This window comes from Colius striatus, chromosome 11, assembly GCF_028858725.1.
Source record: "Colius striatus isolate bColStr4 chromosome 11, bColStr4.1.hap1, whole genome shotgun sequence".
Taxonomy (NCBI): domain Eukaryota; kingdom Metazoa; phylum Chordata; class Aves; order Coliiformes; family Coliidae; genus Colius; species Colius striatus.
In genome coordinates, this window is record NC_084769.1 from 26,458,898 (window position 1) to 26,464,897 (window position 6,000).

The window sequence follows — 6,000 nt, forward strand, 5'->3', positions numbered from 1 at the left end:
GTAGGGGCTAGAGTAAGAACTTTGAGATTGTTTACTTAATGTTTTACCCAAACTCACCTTCTCTGGGATAGGTGTTCATAATGACTCTCTATGCTCATTTTTTTTCCCCTTACGAAAGCAAGCTCATATTTAAAGCTCAACATTATGAAAGATACAAATAAACACTGTAAAGTGTAAATCAAGTTACATTTTAAAAAACCACTTATTTGTTTCCCCTCTCCTCATTTTGAAGCATACTGCATTACTGCTGCCTGTCACATCACTGATCCTTAAACTAATTAATCTTTGAAATTGTATCAAATTGTAATAGGACTAAGGAGACCTGATAGTCTACTGTATTTAAATGGGATGTACTGAGAAGTGTCAAATTAAAACTCAACAGCATGAGCTGTTAAATAAAATCTCCTACCATGTGTTTAAATTGCTGGTACCTGCACAAGTATATACAGAGAGAACAACATGGCCTACAGCCATAACCCCTTACACTGTGAACTTGTTAGATCTTACAAGTTTAGTAATGCTGAGCAGTGTTAAAGATTCAGTAGGTGGCATCCTCTGCTGGGAATCAGCTCTGCACCAGCCACCATGAAGCAAATCAATTACAAACTGCTCAGCATGAGCAGACACTGCTTGTAGACTGGCAGCATTCAGGCTGCCGTGATGCACCAAAAGCCTCAAAAAACATAAAAATACCACTGCACATTAAAAAAAATGTAAAATATGTTTTATTGTCATAATATAATTCAAGCTTCACCTCAGTTAATTTTACTTTGCTTTCATGACCTTAACCCTATCACTTCAGTGCCTGTAGTAAGGAGTTACAGAGTCTTCCTTTATACACAGGACTTACCTTAGTCTTACAAGGATCACCTTCCTTGCCACACTGATGCATATTATCCCAGAGTGGACTGGCTCTGAGCTTTATGGGTTTGTTTGCAAAAGGAGACTTTGAGACACCTCTCGGTACAATTCAGTGAGCTGTAGGAGACAAGATTACTTCACATGCAGAATGAATGCCTTAGTTGCAGGTGTGCCTACATCCTCCTTACATTTAGCATTAGCATATCTGCATCAAACAATTCATCAATAGAAAGTCAAGAGTAATGAAATGCTGTCCAGTTATTGCAGAATCATAGTAATACCAGAACCCATCATCTGTCACACAGCAAAATCACCAGGAAAAGGTCTACAAAAATCAAGATGCACAATGATGCAGATCCAGCATTCTGCCACAGAAGAAAGTGCATTTCACCTATTTGTAAACTGAAATCTATTACGGAGTCTGTGTTCAAGGCAGACTCACAATATTTTAAAACTTAAGAAACACTTGAACAGAGGCAGCTATGGGACTGAAAAGAGGTTAAGTACACAAAACGTGGTGAAAAGGATTTTAGGCATCTAAAGCTTCTACTCATGTTTAGCTAACTAACCCCTTTAAATTCCTTTTTATAAATGTACACCACCAAGAAAAGTTGTCAATAGTGTTACTGAGGAATTTCACCGAGGAATGAAGTATTAGCAATGTTTTCACAATAGACTAACTTCTGCACATCCAAATAATCATCAGTAATGTAAACAACACAGTTCCAACATGCCTAGATGTATATTAGTACCACCTGTCATTGCAAGATCCATCTGGCAGATCACCAGCAGCAAACTGGTAAGGTACCGATATTGATAAGTGCAGGACTGGAACTGCACTGATACAGTTAGATTGGTTTACAAGGCTTCTATTTTTACAGGCCTGGGGAGCTCAGGTTCTCTAATGAATTTTTAACATGTCAATTAATATGTTTATAGAAAGCAATGTCAGCTTTAGCCAATACATAAGAAAAATCACAGTTGCATGCAAAATGTACAACATAGGTGTTAAGATTCTATGCTTTACATTTGAGAAATTCAAAAGACCTATTGCAGAGGACCTGATGAGTACACTCATCTAGAAAGGAAACAAAATTGCTAAAATTGATGATCATGATTCATCACTCTTGGAAACATTAGCTCACCTTCATGAAATGTAATTTATTGTGGGGCACAAGAAAAAAGGCTCTCTTTTTGGCAGAGTAAGATCCTGACCTCCTGTCCTCAAGAGCCACAAAATACCAAAACAAATTACCAAGTGTTTTGTTACTTACCTTACCAACATACTATTGATGTCATAAATTAAGCAACATTTCCTTAACAATACATGCTTCCACTGAATGTAACTGTATTAGAGTATTAGCTACTGTTTTGCAGCACTTTCTCCAACAACACAGAACCATGTCAAATGACTGTACTATACTAAAAATTCCTACACTGAAGTTATGCACAATCTGGGAAAATGCAGTAAAAAGATAAATTTTCCTTTGAAAAGGAACCCATGCTTTTTGCACTTGTGGACAAAAGAACAATAGAAAATAGCCCTCAGACATCATTTGAACTGCATCTCTAAAGTTAGGCAAGCAGAGCATCTGCTGGAAAACTACCAACCTATGCAGCTAGTCACACAGGAGAGTGAAGTTCCTGTAATTCCTTCAACTCTCTGTGTATTCATCAGCTTGAGGATGAAAAATGCAAGTGCAGACTATTATTAACTGAGATATTATAACATTTAACATCCACCTCTGCATTCGCTCCATCTGAGGTAATACAGAAACACATCAGATGAGATGCTGACACTTTTATATATTGAAGTACAAAAACTTTCTGACGGAAACACAAAAGTTACAGGACTAAAGTATTTATCTGTTACAAGTGACAGCAGTATTACAGAAAGCAAACTATTCAGACTGCAAAGTCATCTTTTTCTTCCCATTAACTACAGATGACCTAAGCTTTACAGTATATTTCAGTACACTAGAGAGAACCTTGCTCTCTGGTTCCGTACTCTGCTATGTCCCAAAACAGTCTGATGAATGGTTCAGGATTTGAGACTACCACAACCATACCATATGTTCACTTTAAAAATAACACTAATGCTTCGTTTCATAAATTCTCAAACTCTTAGAGTAAATATTCTCAAACCACCATCCCCTGTGATAACCCGAAGAGCAAAGATTGCAACGACGGTTAAGCATCTGTTATGTTTTATGCAGCAATCCTCATTGCTGTTTGAAATCCTAGGACTCACAAAGCTAATTAAGTAACAAACCTACACTCCCCCAAATTTATTATCTTCCACAAGGCTTTTTCCTGCTTTTATACTGCTTTATCCACAAGTAATTGTACTTGAGTAGGGAGATATCGTCTCAACACTTAGCTGAAGAAATCCAAAAGAGAGGGGAAACAAAAAAAAAAAAAAAAGAAAAAAGAAAAGAAAAATGAGACAGCCAGTTCAGAACAGTTGGTTAAGAGAGACTGATGGTGGTGTGATTATGATCATCCTCAGTGAGAGATTGCGCAGTGCCGACAGAGCACAGGGGCGATGGACAGCTCCCGCTAGTGCTGAAAGAGGCAAGCACAGGCTTTAGATACCAGCTAGCTGTCCTTCATACCTTCAAGTTTAAATAACCATCCATTATGTTATTCATTGTGAAAACAGAAGGAAAAAAAAACCAAAAACACAACACGAAGTGCGAAGAACACAGGAGTGAAGATAACATTTAAGAGTATTGCACCTTTTCTAATTGATTGCTACCTTATGGATTATTTAATCAAACAACAGAAAAATAAGTTAGTAACATGACCAATGTCACAACTCCCAGTTTCTCTTCTGTCTTTGGGGTTCACACAAACACATCAATCCCTTCTCACTGGAAAAGGTCTGAGGTACAGAAAACCCATCTGTTGAGACTAAACACCAGAAAAAAAAGTTTGCAGCCACAGAGGAACACCTTAGCAAGCAAAAAGAAAAAAGAAAAAGATGTTGTCCTTCCCTGCCATTTACTGACCTGGTAAGTTGGAGAAAGTATCAAGAAACTTATTTGGAGACAGGAAAAGCAGCATAACCCATTCAAACCTGTCTGACATCAGCTCTGGACCGCCCAGAGACAGCTTTTTCTCCTTTTCAGAACTGAAACAACGGGGCAGGGGGTGGCTGCACCCACTGGTACGTACAATGCCATGAGAGAGGCCAAAGCTTCAAAGAGCACATTCTTTCTGCATTCACCAGCCTGGGCATCACACTATTACCTCTCATTCTGGACCTGCAGTAGCAATACTACATCCATTGCAAACACACTTAAGGTTTTACACTACTGTTTCATTTGAGGGAAAAAAAAGAAAGGCTTTTCAGTTCTTGACAGTAACATATAACTTGTTTTGGACCTCATACTTTGTGAAAGACACCACTGAATTAGCAGCAACTATCTCCCTCCTCTTGTAAGTAGTAGTTAGCTCACTTTGAAGAGTTACTTAAACTTTTGAGGGCTCACAGTCCCACACTTCTCTAACTTTCCCATTTACAGTCTTTTCCATTCAAGCTTAACAATAAAGATCCAGTACCCATAAGATCTTAAACCCATGAAAAGAGTTCCTTAATTTGCTTAGGAGTCAAAAATCAACAGAAAATAAACATGAGCATTCACACATACATACCCGTTCTGAAAACTCTGCTGAAACAAGGAAATTTGGGGTGTGTACCCCCAGAAAACACAACCTTGCACCTACCTCGCCTTCACATGTTTTGAAATACAGAATCATCAGGACTTAAAGTTTAGTACTTTAAGCATGCCACCACCATCCACAGACTTGTAATGAAGATGCTTGTGAAGCCAAGCACTTACGCTTATCATGCGTAATTAGCTCATCAAGGCTGACTCCTTCATGTAGGTTAATTCCTCCTTTACTGAAGAAATTTACCTTTCTCAAAGTCATCGCGATTTATAAGCCAAGAAAGCCCAGCTGTGCTCGTGCAATGCTTTTTTTCGAAAAGTCACTCGACACGCCAGGAAGCCGCAAAGCCCAGGAAAAGCTGCCCCACACTTTCCCGAGGAAAGAAAAATTGTTATGTAAAGCCGAGGCACGCTGAAGACCCTGACCTATTTAGATACATGTCTTATCGGGAGACGAACGGAGCTGCGAGAGCCGATACACCCGCTCGTCCCGGCGACCCGGCACCGCCGCCCGCCACCTGCGGCTCCGCGCACCGCCGCTCGCCCCGCAAGGGAAAGTTTGCCCGGCGGCGCGGGGCGGGCGGGCTGGACACAGATCCCCGGCTCCGGCCGCGCCGTGCGGCCCGCGCCGGGCATTCCCGACGCGCATCCCCGACACGCGGAGCGTTCGCCCCAACCCCTCCTTGCCCTCCGCCGCGGCGTGACATTGCGCAAGGTCCCCGCTGGCACCTGCCGAGCCTCAGGGCACCGCCTGCCCCTTACCTCAGCTGCCGGCCGGAGGGATGGGGGCAGGCGGCGCGGGCGGGCGGACGCGCGCAGCAACCCCCGCGCCGGCCAGACCGACCCGAGCGCGTCCCAACTCCGCCGGACCCCAGCTGCTCTCGTCCGCTGCCTCCGTCCCAGCGCATGCGTTCGCCCAGCCCCGGAGGCCCTCCCCGCCACCGGCCCGGCCCGGCCCGGCCCGGCTCGGCCTGCCTTAGCCCTGCCCTTCCCGCCGCCACCGGCCCCACCTCAGTGGGCTCAGGCGGAGCACCTGTGGCCCTGCCGCGGCTGCGGGGCGGGGCGGGGCGGCCCGGCCGCCGGGGGCTCGCTGCGGGCTGAGGGCGGCGGTCGGTCCCCGCCGCCACCCCAGAGCTCAGTTGTGCTGCGAGCCGAGCCGAATGCTGCCGCCCGCTCTCCCGCTCTGTCGTCGGGGTGCTGCTGCAGCAGCCGGCCAGGGCAGAGGGAGGGAAGCGCGGCCGCCAGCCCGTCCTCGCCGCTCCGTGGCGTCTCCAGGGTCTCTCAGAAAGAGGAAAGGGGACCGGCAGCCGTTCAAGTAGCCTCCTCCGGCACGACGTGTTTCTTTTCCCCGGGGCAAACCCAGGGGTGGCCGAGCGCTGTTACCTCGGTCCTTCAGGACTTTTCGCTCCAGAAGCACCACAGCCATGTCCCAGAAGCAACAGCTTTCAAAAAAACCCAACGACAA

At 44.6% G+C, this 6,000-nt stretch overlaps 1 protein-coding gene across 3 annotated transcripts in view; it reads right to left on the reverse strand.

Moving 5' to 3' along the window:
- The window catches only part of ZNF385B (zinc finger protein 385B), a 171,940-nt gene extending 166,529 nt beyond the window's left edge, over nucleotides 1-5,411 (reverse strand). For 2 of the 3 annotated variants that reach the window (XM_062005086.1, XM_062005084.1), the window contains exon 1: nucleotides 5,298-5,411. The gene's annotated coding sequence lies outside the window, so the exon portion shown is untranslated. Of the gene's footprint in view, nucleotides 1-4,782; nucleotides 4,798-5,297 lie in introns of those variants that run through there. The other variant, XM_062005085.1, reaches the window with a different exon arrangement.
- Between the last annotated feature and the right edge of the window lie 589 nt (nucleotides 5,412-6,000).